Source organism: Balaenoptera ricei, chromosome 8 (genome assembly GCF_028023285.1).
Source record: "Balaenoptera ricei isolate mBalRic1 chromosome 8, mBalRic1.hap2, whole genome shotgun sequence".
In the NCBI taxonomy this organism is placed as follows: domain Eukaryota; kingdom Metazoa; phylum Chordata; class Mammalia; order Artiodactyla; family Balaenopteridae; genus Balaenoptera; species Balaenoptera ricei.
Window position 1 is genome coordinate 97,856,035 of NC_082646.1, and position 18,001 is coordinate 97,874,035.

The window sequence follows — 18,001 nt, forward strand, 5'->3', positions numbered from 1 at the left end:
ACAGGGAAGTACTGTGTACAGTTGGTGTGTTAGCCTGGCAGGGGCCCAAGCTGAACCTGGGCCCAAAGATAGAACTTCCCTGGTGAAGGTTCCTTGAAGCTACACTTAGAACCTGGCCTCAGGCTGATGCTGAGACCTTTGACTCCATGGTACCAGCCTGCCCAGTGGTTGGGGGATGCCAGGTTCAGTGCTACAGACAATGCAGTCATGATCCCATGTCCCCATCCCCTGCCCCAGGTGTTCAGTGTAGACCCCAGAAGCTGGTGCAAGCTCCTTCCTTTGCCCCTACTTGATGCGGCCACCTTCAACTTTTGTCAACACTTGTACGTGAGTTTTTTATCCATACATGTATACCATCCTCCTCCAAGCCCCTAAAGCTCTCACAGGGTCTGAGCTTTGCCGTGCTTTGCATACAGCTTGGCACACAGTGGATTCTGAGTAAAGTTTTGTGTCAGTGCAATCCTGTCTGGAGATCAGACCAGATTATTCCTGAAACCCAACGGGACCTAAAGAAAAAAAACTTGAAGAGTCTTTACTCTCTGCCCCTGAGACAAATTCTATTTTTCATTGTGGTCTTCTTGGCTTCTACTTTTCCTAAAAAGTAATCACTGGATATCTGTCTGTCTATCTATCTGTCTATCTATCTATCTATCTATCTATCTATCTATCTATCTATCTTATCTATCTAGACTCACAAGGAAGATGGTGTTGCTCCTTTGGGACACCTGAGTGATGAGGGCAAACAGTATAATTTATTACAATGAATAGCTATTATGTTTCTGACCCAAGTCAGTGCTTCTTCCAATGTATCTCATTCAATCTTCACACATGTGCTGAGATGTCTGATATGATTATTCTTCCTTCTACAGAAAGGAAATTGACTCTCAGAGAGGATCAAGACTTGTCCAAGAGGATTGTGAGAATCATGAGTGAGGTTCACCAAATATTTTTAGTTGAGCTCCATGGCACGTGGTAGGATTGTACTTCCTTTGGAATTTGCTTTAGCCAATGAAATGTGAGTGCCTCATCCTCTCCCATTGCCTAGGCAAGTGGTGGCATTTCAGGTGGTGGAGACTCCATCAGTCTTGGCTCTGGAGGGAGGATATCAGGGAGCAGAGCCTCCCACCATCTTGGAGCGGACTTGTAGCGTGAGCAAGAGATGGGCCTCGTTGTAAGCCCCTGAGTCTTGGAGATGTTTGTTACTGCAGCATAGCCCAGCAGCCCTTCCTGAAGCAAACAGTTCCAAAGCCAGTGAGTTGGCAGAGCTGGAATTTCAATCTCAGTCTGTGTGATTCTAAAGCTATTGCTGTTCCTAATATCCCCATAGTTCCTGCCACCATGTTTTGAGGGCTGTCTGATGGTGAGATCTCAGAACTTCTGATATACTGTTAATGTACACGTGGGAAAAGTCACCTCCCTTGCAAGCTCTAAGTTTCCCTGATTTCAGATGAGTCTACCACAAGCTCATTTTAGTAGGGAGGGTTGAGTGAGTGATAGGCAGTATAAAAATAACAATAATAAAGGAAGACAACTAAAGTGGGTGATTACTACACATCACCTATTGTGTTGAGCACTTTATGCCTTTACAACCACCCTCAGCAGTAGGGACTATTATTTTACCCATTTCACAAATGAAGAAAACTTGAGATTTAGAGGGGTTAAGTAACTTGTCCAAGTTGATACATCCCTGTAGCATGGGGTGGTTTCCTAGCAGTCAAGGCAAAAATGGAAAGCAATGGGTTACACACTTCTCATTATTGGTTGAAAGAAAGCATGTTGGCATTTAGCACCAAGGAAAAATCTGACTTCCCTCAAGAAAATGAAGGTTTTTCTATGGGTCATTTATAAGGAATACTGTGGAGTGCGTGACTTTTTATAAAATATTTTATTGTGAAATAACTTCAAAGTTATAGAAAATTTGCAAGTACAGAAGAAAGAACCCCCATATGCCCTTCACTCATATTCACACTTGTTAACATCTGCCTCATTTGCTTTATTGGTCTTTCTCTCTACACATATGACTATTAGTTTTCCAAACCATTTGAGAATAAATTGCAGACATCATTCCTCATCCAGATTCCAATCCAGACTCACACATTACATTTAGTTGTAATGTCTCTCTGGGTAGAATCTGAGTAGTTCCTTGGCCTTTCATTGACATTTTCCTAGAGCAGATCATTTATTTGTAGAGTGCCCCTCAATATAGGTTTGCCTGGTGTTTCTTTACATGTAGATTTGAGCTGTGCATGTTTGACAGGAATATCACTGAAGTGATGTTGTGTCCTTCTCAGTACATCATATCAGGAGGCACGTGATACCTGTGTGTCCCATTGCTGTGGATGGTGAATTTATCTTCTTGAATAAGGGCATACCTGCCAACTTTCTTCAACGTCAAGTTACTATTTTTCTTTTTGTAATAAGTAAGTGATTGTGGAAAGATACTTTAAGAGTATGAAAATATCTTATTAATCCTCAAACTTTCACATACTAGTTTTAACATCAACGGATGTAACAGTTCCTTGACTACTAACTTGTCCCAAGAGTGGAGAGAGCTAGACTTTGGAAAACTGGGAGTCATTTCAAGTATCTGAGGGTAAGGAAAGCCTGCTACTCTTTGTTGGAATAAGTGACAGGAGGAAGGAGAGGTTCACGTCTAGAGAGCCAAACCGGCTCTTGTATTAATTTGCAAGGGCTGCTGTAACAAAATACCACAGACTGGGGCTCAAACAACATAAATTAATTTTCTCAGAGTTCTGGAGGCTGGAAGTCCAAGATCAAGGAGACCTCTCTCCTTGGCTTGTAGGTGGCCATCTTCTTGCTGTGTCCTCACATGGCCTTTCCTCTGTGTGCATACATCTCTTCTTCATCTTATAAGGACATCAGTCACATTGAATTAGGGACCCACCTTTTGACTTCATTTAACCTTAATTACCTTTTTAAAGGCCCTAGCTCTAAATACAGTCACACTGGGGGTTAGGGCTTCAACATATGAATTGTTGTGGTGGCGAGGTGCACAATTCAGACCATAGCACTTGGGTAGGGGAAAAAATCAGGAGGACTAAAGAATGAGCTAGTGGTGTGCAATTTCCTCTCCACCACCTCTGCTCCATGCACTCAGTGGGCTTGTTTATTACTGCCATGTATGAGCAGTCCCCAGCAGGGCAGACCTTCACGTTCCTTTCTCCATCTGATATATCCAACCCACTGGCAACCCCATAGTGTACAAACTCCTCCTGTCTCCTAATGCTGTTTACCTAAAGGTTCTTCCATATCATTCTAGATTCAAGAATGGTCATGATCAATGGAATTCCAAGGTACCCCATGAGGTATCTCCCAAGGAAGTGATGCCTTGATCTAGGGTCTGTGCCACACATTGCTCCCTAGCCTGCTTGCACAAATGTGTCCAGCAGAGCCAACTGATAACTATAGCAATATTAAACCTATAGGAACCAATCCCTTAGATCTCAGAATGTTTCTTTCTTAAATCTGGCCCTTAGTTCTCTGCACACTTTGTCTATACCTTCTTGGCAAGAATGGTTCCATCTATAAAGAGGGTCTCCTCAGATCCAGCCACAAAGTCTTTTCTCTTTGTCAGAAAGACTCCCTTTCTCCAAGCTCTACTATCAGAGAGCTCCTCAGTGAAGTATGGTACAGAGGGTCCTCCCCATACTCTTAGCTCCTTGAGTCTAAACGGCTCCCCAGTCCCTCAATCCTGCTATTTTAGGGCTTAGCTTTCTTTCCCATGGCATCAGCTGCAGCCACCTCTGGCCATTTTCCCTGCTTCCAAATTCTGTTGTTCCTCCCTATGGTCTTTCACCGAGTCTGACGCAGGAGGCCTAAAGACCACTCGGGAGCGGTCCCAAGTTTTCTGTTCCTCCCAGACCCTCCAGGGGGGTGCCAAGTGGGAGGAGGTGGGTGTCAATTCTCCGCCTTCCTGCAACTCAGCAAACTGCAATTTATGAGTTTCAATCCACATGAAAGGGCCCCCAACTAAGTCTCTCTGGATTCATTTGGAATGTTGAATTAATTTGGAAAACAAGGGGAAAAAAAACTTGGTTTCAGCCCAGCAAGGGATCATGACATTTTACCAAGCCCTGTCACCCCTTTAAATTTTCTTTCATCTCCTACTTGAGTACCTCCTTCCAGACCGACCACAGGTAAAGTGAGGATGGCAGCAAAATTCTGTCCTGTTGTGAGAGTCATAATTCACCCAAGAGAGGGTGCACACTGAGGAGTTCGGGCTGTCACACATCTCTGCAGAGAGCAAGTGAGGCTTAAGGGAAAGGAATCTCTAATGGGGGTATTCCCCGTATTAGGGAAGCATGATCCTTGAACTTTGAGGCCAAAAGACCTAGATTCAAATTTTGCCTCTGCAAGAAATACGTTTCTTATTTTTTAAATTTTATTTATTTATTTATGGCTGTGTTGGGTCTTCGTTTCTGTGCGAGGGCTTTCTCTAGTTGCGACAAGTGGGGGCCACTCTTCATCGCGGTGCGCGGGCCTCTCACTATCGCGGCCTCTCTTGTTGCGGAGCACAGGCTCCAGACGCGCAGGCTCAGCAATTGTGGCTCACGGGCCTAGTCACTCCGCGGCATGTGGGATCTTCCCAGACCAGGGCTCCAACCCGTGTCCCTTGCATTGACAGGCATACTCTCAACCACTGCGCCACCAGGGAAGCCCCAGGAAATACATTTCTTGATCGTTGCCTTTCCAAATAGCTAGGGGGAGGACAACAGAAGGGGCCACCCCCAAAATTCATCCTGTATCAGTACATTTCTCTCCTCCAACGCTCTCACCTGAGTTCACTGTAATCTGTAATCACTGTAATCTCACCTTTCTTGGTGCAGTTGCCACTGGTCACCCCCCTTCCACTTTCTCCACTCTCAAATCAATTCTCCATGCAGCAGCCAGAATAATCGTTCTAAGACATAAATCAGATCCCATCTCTGCTCGGCTAAGCCTTCCATTGCTTGTTGTCTCACTTGGATACAGCTCAAACTCCTCACCAGACCTACCAGGTAATAAAACCTGGCCCCTGCCTTCCCCTCCACGTCATTGCCTCTCCCTCTTCCCCCTCCTCCACGTTCTCACTGCTCCTCAAACCTCCAGGCTCATTTGCCACTTGCTGTTCCCTCTGCATGGAACCTTCTTCCCCCTTCACCTGTCTGGCTCCTTCTGGTCATCCAGGTGCCAGCTCGAGTGCCCCTCTCTGGAGAGGCCCTCACTGAACCATCAATTTAAAGAAATGCCTCTGACCCCAGCCTGTTTTATTTTCGTGGTTATTACCCATTGAAACCCTCCTCTCCATTTTGTTGCTGTTGTTTTGTTTATAGACTGCCTTCTCCGCCGAAATGTCAGTTCCATGAGCACAGGAACCTTTTTGGTCTTGTATCCCCAGTGGCTGGAAAGGTGCCTGGTCCATAGCAGTTGTTCAGCAAATGTTTGTTCAATGAATGAATGATCAGAAGGGGGCGGGGGCAGGCAATGAGAGCTCATCATCATCATCTGCTGCTTCATCTAGAACATGGGGATAATAGTATCTTGCTCCTTAGGTTGTTTGAGGATTAGATTAGTTCATAGAATAAAGTGCTTAGAATAGTGCCTAGCGCATAGCAAGCACTCGGTAAGTGATAACTGCTAATATTGTTATTTTAATATTATTACGATTAGTGTTACCGATGTATTTCCTAACACTCTGAAGATTTAGTGTCTCACAGGGTGCCACAATATCCAGGGGTGCTTTCCTCTCCGAGGGATGTCCTCGAGTGCCCCATGGTGGTGGGAGGCCCCACTTCATCCCCTGCCCTTCAGGAGGCCCTGTAGAGAGTTGAAAAAACCGTGAACTGTAGTCAAATGCGGTCAAGTACAGGTTCCAACTCTGCTGTTTAATTACCATGTGCTTTTGAACAACAAATGAGACCTCTCTGAGCCTCAGTCTCTTCAGAAAGGAGATACTAGGAATTCCCCATTGTTGGAAGGGTTAATGACATGAGCAGGTCCTCAGTAAGGTTCTGTCCCCATAGAGTCCAACTCTGCCCCTGCTGGAAAAGGCATGGATCAGGCCGTTCTGATCTCCCTGGGCTGCCTGACACCTTGGCCCGCTGCCGCTCTCTGTGTAGGCTCCAGAACTTGCCATCTCCGAAGAAATCAAGAATTCCAGGGAAAGTGGCCCTGGTCACGTTGTCAATGTCCAGCAGCCATCAGAATTTGGCAGGGCCTCCCCATCTCCTGAGTGGGGCTGGCTTCCTTCCTGCAGCCTCCACCTCTCCTGGCCCTGGTACAGGTAGGAGGGGGGGGAACCACGTAATAAGGACTTGCAAATAGCTACTTGCCCATGGCAAGAACTGGTTTATACTTCACTGTGGACCACCTGGCTGATATCAGTGGAGGGTGGAGGTTAAACTTCCTGAGTCTGAGCCAGGCATCGGGTTCAGATCCTAACACGACCATGTAGTTGTATGAGACCAGAGGCGTCCAGTCACATCGAATTCCATGTCAAGGGAACCTGGGAAGCAGAGGCAACTGCATGCCTCCATAACTGGGGAGTAATGCTCCTGGGCTTGTGCGACCAAACTTCAGCTTCCTCATCTGTAAAATTACTGTGTGGAGCGCTTAAACAAGACAACGTGTGGAAGGAGCTGGGCATCGTGGTGGCTCGATCAATAGCAACTGTGATGATTAGTTCTGTTTCTTTCCCTCTCTGGGTGTCCTTGGGATGTTTACCTTGTGTGAAAGTCCTGAGGGCTCCCTTGTTTCTACCGGGAACAACTGTCCCCACTTTGGAGCTTTGTTCTTGAGATCTTCCTGAGTAAAACACTCCAATGTATCTTCCCAGTAGAAGATACCCAGGGTGGCTTCCAGATCTTTCTCTCTAGCTTCCGTCCTTCAATTCTTTTTTTTTTAAATTTTATTTATTTATTTATTTATGGCTGTGTTGGGTCTTCGTTTCTGTGCGAGGGCTTTCTCTAGTTGCGACAAGTGGGGGCCACTCTTCATCGCGGTGCGCGGGCCTCTCACTATCGCGGCCTCTCTTGTTGCGGAGCACAGGCTCCAGACGCGCAGGGTCAGTAGTTGTGGCTCACGGGCCCAGTTGCTCCGCGGCATGTGGGATCTTCCCAGACCAGGGCTCGAACCCGTGTCCCCTGCATTGGCAGGCAGATTCTCAACCACTGCGCCACCATGGAAGCCCCCCGTCCTTCAATTCTTCTGATTATATGGGGAAGAAAGTCTCTGTTGGGTGCTGGTGGTCCTTAACACCTGGTGATGTTTGCTGCCCAGGGGGTCTGAGAAGCAGGATTCCACCGGGGAGCAGCTGTGGTCAGGAGGAGAGGATGGTGTGATACTGCAGAGGAGAGGGTGGTGTGATACTGCGGAGGAGAGGATGGTGTGATACTGCGGAGGAGAGGATGGGGTGATACTGCGGAGGAGAGGATGGGGTGATACTGCGGAGGAGAGGATGGGGTGATACTGCGGAGGAGAGGATGGGGTGATACTGCGGAGGAGAGGATGGGGTGATACTGCGGAGGAGAGGGTGGTGTGATACTGCGGAGGAGAGGGTGGTGTGATACTGCGGAGGAGAGGGTGGTGTGATACTGCGGAGGAGAGGGTGGTGTGATACTGCGGAGGAGAGGGTGGAGTGATACTGCGGAGGAGAGGGTGGTGTGATACTGCGGAGGAGAGGATGGTGTGATATTGTGGAGGAGAGGATGGTGTGATACTGCAGAGGAGTGAAGTGCTATAATTTTCCCAACCTTGGCTCCCTGCTTGGTGACTCTCTCCCTCAGACCTATTTGAAAGGTGAAAAGAGGTGACCTGTGACTGCCCCTCCCCAAGGTGGGTGAGGTGTCTCGGATGAGGCCATGTGAGGTGGGGAGTGAGCCCTCTGGCTCTGGAAATGAACCCATGGAAAATCTTGGAGTGGCATTCCCACCTTTGGAGCCACTGGGACACCGCAGACCTCGGGCTGGGGGCAGCAGACAGCAGCCACAGCGCTGGAGGCGGGGACCGGCTGTGGGAACACACAGAGCTGATGGGGTCAAACTGACTTTTTGACACGTTTCTGTGGGAAGGCGTCCTCAAGTGAGAAGCTAGATCCCAGAGCAGAGTGGGACCTTTCATGTGGCTCCAGGGCTGACGCTGGTCCCCTCTGTGGGACGTCGGGGCCCTGCCTGGGCGGAGAGGCAGAGGGTAGGGCAGGAGGAGGCCCGATGGGCATACCAGAGTGACCCAGGCCCAGGCCACGAGGAAAAAGCTCAATCCCCAACTTCTTTCTACTTCCAGCCCCAAGGCCTCTGCCTCACCTACGACTGGGACAGCAGCCTGTATCCGGGGTTCAAATCTCTTCTCTTCGCCAGCTGTGTGACCTGGGACAAGCCATTTAACCTTATGGACTTTCATTTTCTCATCTGTAAAACAAGGATGAGTCAGAAATGAAGCCAACCAGTGGGAAAAAGTAGTGCTAGTGCCTGACGGCGGCAATGTTCCAGGCACTTACAGGGGCTACTATTTCATTAAAATATATTATTTTATTGATACAGATTGCATATATTATTATTTCATTGAATCAGAACAATCCTGAAAGGCAGGGATTATTAAGTCCATTTTACAGATGAGAAAACTGAGGCTGGGGCTTAAGGAACACCCAGAAGGTGAGGGGCACAGCCTCCAAAGCTGTAAACCGGGGCTGTAGGCCTCCAAAGCCTGTGTTCTCTTCTCTACCTCAGAAACCACTCTGCTTCATGTTATTAATGGAAATACAGTGTGCATTTTGTTAGTGAAGCTGATCACAAGCAACTGGAGCAGACAGCATCCTCATCGCCCTGTCCTTGGAGCCTCTGGCCATCCCTGTGTGGTGGATACAAATATCCTCATTTCATGGCGGGGAGACTGAGGCTTATGAGACCAGAGAAGAAACCCAATGAGGAAAGGGTATGGACAGCAGGCCTCCCACTGATGGCGAGATGTCCAGCTTGCTCTTTTTCCCCTGGAGCCATGCCAAGCCTGGGAACCACGGGGGCTTTGGAGAATACCACCCGAAATTAGAGTGGCCGGGCAGGAGGGGGTCTGCCCCTCGGCCTCCCTGCAGGCTCCCCGCATAGCTGGGGGATGAGTCGCACATGCCTGGGGACTCCCCTAGTTGCCCACAGGACCTTACTGACCAGCCTCCCGGGGGCTCGATGGAGTCCAGGCCCGAGTGCAAGGAGCCGGGAAGCAAAGTGGCTGGAGCGGCTCAGAGGAGGTGAGGGAGGGTGGCCGTCTCGGTGCCACCTGCCCTGGGATCCCCAGGGTTCTGTTTGTCTGGGTAGGGATGGATCAGCTGAGGCTCAGGCCAGGCCAGTGCCCTGAGACCACGTGGTGGAACGTCGGGCTGGGGAGGCAGACAGAACTGGCCTTGAATTCCAGTCCTGACACTTACCGGCTCAGAGACCTTGGCCAGCTGACGTCCCCTCACTGAATCTCAGCTGCTGCTTCTGAGAAAAGAAGGTATAAAGGTACACCCTCCACAGGGGTGTCAGAGGACCCCAAATAGTTACTGCTTATATGATAATAAAGAGCTTAGTACATGGAAACACTCAATATGTGTTGGCTGTTATTGTTGTTGTTATTTTTATCACCCTTGGTTTAATTTCCAGAACCTTCTGCCAGCTCAAAGCCACACACAGAAGGGTGGTGCCCAGGACTGCTTTGATTAGTCAGTGAGGTGCGCAAGTCCACGTGGGGGGCCCTGAAGGTCTATTTTCACCAGCATCTGTTCTTATTTAGGGACCTGAAGGACTTCTGGTCTTTGGAGTGTACCCTGTGGAGACACCAGTGCCTGGCAAGGGGCTGTCTGTGGGCTTTTATCAGGGAAGCTTTTGTTGGGTGATCAAGGGATGGGGTGGGGGGGTTTCCAGGGGAGGCAGCTGGGGTGGGGATGCTGGCTGGCAAGACTCCTTTCCTCTCTGGGCCTGAGTCCCTTTGGCCTGGCAGAATCTGGATGGACTGCCGCCCTCTAAGCGGTGGCGTTTTGGGGCCTGGGATTCAAATGACCCAAGCTGTGTGGCCCTCTCCTTGGTGGGTCCATTGAAGGACACTCTCTGGACACGGCCGTCCTTGCTGCTGAGGTACGGTGCCCTCCGAGTTGCTAGAGGATGGTGAGGCCGGTTCACGGTGGGGTCTGGGTGAAATGAGGCCCCTCTCTCGGCCTCAGTGTTCCCCTCCGAGAAGTGGGTAGAGGCTCCTTGGCTCCCTCTGCCTTCCTGGGGGAAGCTGAGGATGTGGAGGCTAAAGAGCGTGGCTGGGGGTAACCAGGATGAGCTCCTGGTTTGACTGGGAGCCACTGTGGACCTTCAGGGCTCCTGGGTGGGCAGCCTCGTCCACACAACTGAGGGTGGTCAGCACATGCCAGGCCTCCCCCTGAGCTCTGTGTCGCCGGTGGAGGCTCCCGCTCCCTGGAAAGGAGTGAATATTAATTAAAGTCATTAGAGCCTAAGTAAAATCACCACTGTCAATTTCCTCCCTCTGGTTCTTGCTGTCAGAATAAATTGGACGGCCATTACCTAATACTCAGCCCTATTTTCCTAATATTTCGTGGACACTGAAGTGCTGACGGTTAACAGGGAAGATGAGGCCCTTCTGAGCAGGGGAGAGGGGGCGCTGTGTGCGGCTGTGCTGTCCCGGCAGAGGGGCCTGCCTCAAGCTACTCTCTGGGACTGTGGCCTCAGGAGGGGGCTCAGGGGACAGTCCCGAGGGGCCAGGGTTTGGGTTCTGTCCACAAAGGTCTGATCCAAATGAGACCTAAGAGCCTCTGTTAGCTGATCTGTAAAATGGGAATGCTGTGCTTTGGGCCCTGCCTAGCTCCCCAGAGTATACATAGGCTCCATCACACCAGGCTTAGTGTCATTCACCTCCAATCCCCAAGGCCTAGAACACACTGAAGAGTGGGGACCCAATATATATTTTTTGAATTAACATGTGCAATAAAATCAAGCATGGGATGGGTCCCCAAAGAGCCAAGACAATCTTGAAAAAGAAGAACAAAATTGGAGGACTCACTCTTCCTGATTTCAAAACCTGCTACAAAGCTATGGTAATCAAAACAGTGTAGGGTTGGCATAAAGACAGACATATAGACCAATGGAATAGAATAAAGAGCCCAGAAATAAATGCTCAAAGATACTGTCAAATTATTTTTGACGAGGGTGCAAGGCCATTCAATGGGAAAAGGACAGTCTTTTCAACAAGTGTGTTGGGAAAACTGAATATTCACATGCAAAAGATGAAGTTGAACCCTTACTTAATACCATATACAAAAATTAACTCAAAATGGATTAAGGACCTAAATGTTAAATGTAAAACTCTTGGAAGAAATCACAGGACAAAATCTTCATGACATCGGATTTGGCAATGATTTCTTGGATTTGACACCAAAGGCATAGGCAACAAAAGAAAAAATAGACAAATTTGACTTCATGAAAATTTTAAAATTTTGTGCATCAAAAGACACCATCCACAGAGCAAAAAGGTAAGCCACAGAGTGTGAGAAAATATTTGCAAATAGTATGTTTGATAAGGGATTCATATCCAGAATATATAGAGAACTCTTAAAATTCAACAACAGCAAAATGAACAACCTGATTCAAAATGGGCAAAGGATCTGAATAGACGTTTCTCCAAAGAAGATATACCAATGGCCAACAAGCATATGTGAAAAGATGGTCAACATCACTAATCATTAGGGAAATGAAAATCAAAACCACAATGAGAGACCACCTCACACCCATTACTATATAAGAAACAAACAAACAGAAAACAAATGTCAGTGAGGATGTGGGGAAATCGGAACCCTCGTGCACCGTTGGTGAGAAATGTAAAGTGGTGCAGTTCTGTGGAAAACAGTGTGGAGATTCCTCAAAACATTAAGAATAGAACTGCCATATGACCCTGCAACTCTTTTTCTCGGCATATTCTCAGAAGAATTGAATGCAGGGTCTCAAAGAGATGTCTGTACACCCATGTTCATAGCACCATTATTCACAACAGCTAAGGTGTGGAAGCAACCCCAGTGACTATCAACTGATGAATGGATTACCAAAATGTGCTCTATACATACATCATTCAGCCTTAAAAAGGACAGAAATTCTGACACATGCCACAACATGGATGAATATGGAGGACATTATGCTAAGTGAAATAAGTCAGTCACAAAAACGCAAATACTGTATGATTCCACTTACAGGACTTAGAGTAGTCAAAATCAGAGACAGAAAGTGTAATGGTGGTTGCCAGGGACTTGCGGGGAGGAGCGAACGGGAATGAGAATTGATATAGAGTTTCCGATTTACAAGATGAAACGAGTTATAGGGATGGATGGTGGTGATGGCTGCATAACGATGTATTTAATATCACTGAAATGTATGCTTAAAAATGGTTAAGAAGGTTAATTTTATGTTATGTGTGTTCTAATACAATTTTTAAAAAATCAAGCATAGGAAGTGGTTTGTAAACTATGAAACTAGGCATATCTTGGACATTATATTTACTCCTGGCTTGGACCCTGAGAGATAAAATTGGGACCATCCCTCAGTTCGGGGTATATACGATGGGGAAGGGGCACCTCCCAGGCAGCAGGAACATCTTAAGCAAAGACGAGAAGAGGGAAAGGGGAAAGCCCACAGCGATGGAAGTTTGTATTTTTATCTTTCTAAACAGTATGTGGGTCTAGAGCAGACACAGTGTCACCCTAGTCCCTGATTCCAGCGACGCCACCCAGAAGGTCCCGCCTAGGTGGGACATGGACACCCCTCATGGCTGCATCCGGGAGGCCCAGCTGGCTGCTCTCTCTGAAGTCCCCATCGTTCCCAGAGCTTCACAGTATTGCTTAATCCCCCCAAATACAAGCAGCTTTTAATTTACGGGGACGCAATCGTGGCCCTGGGGTCTGAGCTAGGAATCAAAGCAAACAGGCATCATTTACCATAAACAGGCAGTTCCCCAGTGGGTTCTGAGGCCCGGGGACAAGGAAACCCCAAGACCCTCGGGCACTCACGATAGAAGCCACCAGCACACAGGGCTGTCATCCGAGGCTCCGACCACGAAGTTTCCCCCCGCCCGCCCCCCCTCTCCTTCGGAGGAGCCTCGGAGGAGCTGGGCGGGGCCGTGGACAATGGGGGGTGGAGCCCACCGGCTAGACCGGGAACAATGGGTCCCATCAATTTAGGAGACTCCACGGTTGTTCTAAATAAGGCCTGGGGGTTGGGGGTGGAAGTTAACCCCACTAGGGAAGAAGAGACTCACATTCTTCTGTTGGGAGTGGGCTCTGGTCCTCTGAGCCCCCAGCAACTTGCCAGTGCAGGGCAGTGGTGTGTTCTTAAGCATCTAACAACCAGTTCTGGAGGGGGCAGCTCTGCTTTGTGGCGTTTGCTGATTTCCATGGTGTAAATAGTCCCTCCAAGGCCAATTTCGAGCACCCTGGGTGGTATCACAGATCGCAGAGCTGGGAAGAGGGGTGCAGACAGGGCACCACTGTATAGGGCTTCCGCCATGCACAGAGCATAGATGTAAATAACCTCGTGGCCATTGACAATGGTACTACTAAGAAAGGTACTAAAGTGCTCAGGAAATAATGAGCTTTGATTATTTATTACCTTTGTTTTTAATATAATTTATGTATTTAACTGTAGGTTTCTATTGTTTAATTTTTAATAACGGCTCACGAACGTCCTGAAAACACACCAGTGAGTCTCGTGAGCTGAAACAGGTTTGTATGGGTTGGTGTGGCTCCTGCACATCACCAAGGACAGGGGACCTGGGCCAGGCCCGTCACAACCTCCTCTCCAGCCTCTGAACGACGCAGAACAGCTCCTGTCCTTCTGGGAGGCGAGAGGGGCTGCCCCTGGGTGAGATCTGGACTCCAGTGGGGATGGGGGAGGGGGAAGAAGCCGGAGTTGCCACGACTTGGGCTCCAGTCCTGACACCCCTCGGCCTGGCCGGCCTGCTCCTTCCCCAGACTCCTGCTAAGGTGGGGCCCTGCCTGACTCCAGCCTCCTTTACGGGGTCTGGCTCCTTCTGCGAGCCCCCTCCCCTGCAGCAGGGTATCCGACCCGAGTCTTCCACTAACCCAGCCACTCAGCCGTGGGTAGTTCCCACAGGAGCACGATTCCACAGCTTTATCGCTGTGGGAAACCTCGTGATGCTGGGCTCCACGGAGGCTTCTGGTACCCCAGCCTGCCCACACCACACCTTGCCTGCTTACTGCTAAAAGAACAACTCACTTTTATTGAGTCTTTACTAAGTGCCAGGCATTGGGCTACCACAGTGGGACCCTATGTGGGAGGAGCCACTCTTATCCCCATTTTTGCAGAGGGACAACCCCAGGCACTCAGAGTGAGGAAGTCACTTGCCCAAGGGCACACAAAGACTATGTTACAAGCTGAAGCCTGTTATTGAAAGCAATCATTTTAGTTATATTTCCTAAAGATATTTAGTCCTCTTTTTTGGTTTGTTCGCATACAATTGATCTCGCCCAGGTTGTGTCCACGGAAATCTTGGCTGGTGGTAGAGTCCTGGATCGGGGACAGGGAGAAGCTGTGAGGATGGACAGACATACCAGGGACAGAAATTGGCATGTGGGCAAAAAACAAGGAAGGCATTTCGATCTTTCTCCCTCTGCCTGCTCCCCACTTGGGACACGTTTCCCTACTGGGGAAGTGGGAGCGGTTCTTAAGAGACCACCATCGGTGCTAGGTTTGAGGTTCCCCACTTCCCAGCTATATACCCCTGGGCAGGTCAATTTGCCTGTCCGAGCCTCAGTTTCCTCATCTGTAGAAGGGGGAGAGCATAAGACTGGGCAGTGAGGGTGGTGATGAGAGAGAGAGCAAAGTGCTCACTCAGCACAGTGATTGCAGATGCCTGTCCATCGCTATTTATTGTCATCAGTAGTTTTAGGATCCAGATGACCTGGGCATTAGTCACCGTGGTCTGGCTGCACCCCTGCCCCAAGGCTCTGGTCCCTGTCACCACCCCCTCGCTGGCACCACTAGCAGACTGCTTCTCTGGTCTTTTGACAACAAGATTCAAAGCCCCATCTGGGTGCATTCACTGATACCGTGAATGAAATTCTAGGGGGGCAGCGGCCTCCCTTCCCCCGCTCTGGGGCTGCCTGGTATTGACGGAATAAGTGCTCACATTTCCCCAGCTCTCCATGGGCTCCGGGCTCTGTGTTTGATCACTTCAAAAGGGTCTGACACGGACAATCCAGGTTCGGAGGCTGACAGGGGAAGGAGTGCAGAAGATCAAGCACCAGGCGAGGCGCTCCCGGGGCCCAGCCAGGCCCGTGCAGGCAAGCAGCTCACACTGGCCTGGGACATCTCGACAGACACAAACCAAGTCTGGGAATGGGTGAAGGGACCAGAAAACCAGCCTGGTCAGGTGCCAAGGAGGCCTGGGGGAGTGGGGTCTCTGGGGCTGCCCCGGGTCTCTCTCCACCCCTGCTGCCACCCGGCCCTCTGCCTGTGAGGCCACACCCTTCACCCACAAGGGCCAGAGCAGTGATGGGAACAGAGGCCACGAGCATGACTCTCTTCCCCCAACTTTGCCAAAGAGAGACACCCTCACCACAGTTTTGCAACGTCAAAGGCTGAGCTCCATTCATCCTCACAACCACCTTTGGGAGGTGAGTGAAAGGCCCACTTCACAGGCGGAAAAATAGAGGCCCAGAGGGACCCACCGGCTGGGCCAGTGGTGGCTCAGCTGTGAACTGTAGTCTCTCCACTGGTTCTGGGTCTTCTGATTCACCAGTGCTCTTGCAACCTGGCCACCACAGTTCCCATGAAAGTGACTGGGTGTGTGGCACTGGGCAGAGGGTAAATAACTGTGTCATTCTTCTATAGTGGCTGTGACCACCCCACGTCTGGCAGATTTACAAGAACAGGCTTGTAAACTCAGTAACACCCCATAATCCTTTTTATGGGGTCTGCTGTGGTAACGGACATTCATCAGGTCTCCCAGGCTAAGCGTGGTAGGCCGTGGGGGTGAGGGGCTGAGGGGTGCCAGGCCTGCCATCTACCAACCCCCTTGGTGGATCAATCATCCCAAGAGAGGAGCAGGGCCAACAGGTTTCTGAACATTGCCGGGATCCTCGGCCAGGGGGCGCTGTGCAGCCAGGGTTGGAGAGGAAGCTATAGAGGTAAACAGTGGGTCAAAACACCTGGACACCTGCATTAGCATCATCTTTGCGTCCCTCCAGGGGCTCGGGTGGGCCAGGAAGAGGGGAAGCATTGCCTAAATTCCAGTTCCCAGGCTCCTGTCCAAACCTCCTGATTTAGAGTCTCTGAAGGTGGCCCAAGGAACATGCATTTAATAAGAGCTCTTGATGCAGCTGACATTTCACATCCACTATTTTAGGAAGAGGCAGAGAATAACAGCAGGGAAGTGCAAGGTAGGTCAGATACTTAGATTATTCATTTACTCACTCAAAAAACATTTGTCCAAATCTGGCCCTGATCTTAGACAGGTGCGGCTGCCCTTTGCCTCCATGGGGATAGGGCCGGCCTCCACCCTCACCTGCACAGTGACCTTGGACCCTTCCCTCCCCTCTCTGGCCACTGTATCGTCCTCCATCAAATGGGAGGAGTGTCTGCGGTCCCTTTCAGCTCTAACACTGTTAGATGTTTCAATCGGGGTGTGAATAATTAACCAGGATGTGCTTGTTATCAGTTAGCATCTGGGCTATTAGGGGACTGAGGGTAGATCCCAGGGATACCCCGGACCTGGGGCTCCAGGCCAAGGGCCTTTCTTGTCCCTTTTCCACCTGCCCACTCTCCCCAAGTGTGTGAGCTGTGCCCTCAAAGCCAGGGCAGATGAGCATGGCAGCGCCTCCCTCTGTCCACACAGAGCTTAGGAGGGCAAGCACTGGGGATCTCTAAGGCCTTACATGGATCCCTGACTTGATCATAATCTTGAGGTCCCCTAAACGGCAGCATTGCTTGTTGGGTCCTAGACTGGGTTCTGTTTAGTCAGATTTGGGTTTTAACAGGTTGCCAAATGATATGTCATACCTGAGTACTGTCTGTATCATTATTTACTTAATATATTTCCTCGAATCCATTGATATTTTTTTCTTTTTTACTTAAGGAAATTTATTTAAAAGGGAAATGTTATATCATTACTGTAAACGGAAAAATAGAATCAATCGCGTGAAGAGCATAGAGCAATAAAAATTAACGCAAGGAAAACAAAACAAGGTAATTAAAACCTAGGCAGATCTGGAGTGTGGTGGTAGTTACAAGAATCTACGCCTGATAAAATGACATAAAACTATACATACACATTGTACCAATGTCGATTTCCTGGTTTTGATATTGTACTTTAGTTATGTAAGATGTAATCATTGGGGGGAACTGGGTGAAGAGTACACAATACCTCTCTCAACCATCTTTGCAACTTCCTGTGAATCTATAATTATTTAAAAATTAAAAGTAAAAAAAAAAACCCAAAAAACCCTAAGCACATCTGGGTGCCTTCTTCTACCTGAGGCTGGCTCTCTCTCCTTTTAAAGAGGGACCGGTAAGTGTTGATGTCAGACATCCTAACCCCATCCAAGACTTTGTCCTTGACTAATCAGAAGATTAGACAGGCATTCTGAAAAGAACCAAGCTTTCTCACTGTGGGAGTCAAAATCACTAAACACTACACCATCTTACATGCCATGAGTGGTGTGTGTGCCTACTTTGGGCAACACTGTCCCTGGTTTTGCCTCTGCTGCCCTGCATGGGATAAACAGCTCATAGCCCTGCTACGTGGCTGAGAGAGTGACTACTTATAGAGTATTACAGAGCTGCGGGCACCAGCCCCACCCAGTCTGTGCTCTTCACATTCAGGAACCCACAGACATGGGCCATGCTCTTGCCGGGCACCTCCCATGAGATAGCACAGAGCATCTTGAGATCAGGATGCCTGGGTCTTAGTTGCAGTTCTAATTGAAAAGCTACTATGTGGCCTTGGGCAAGTCCCTTCCCTTTTC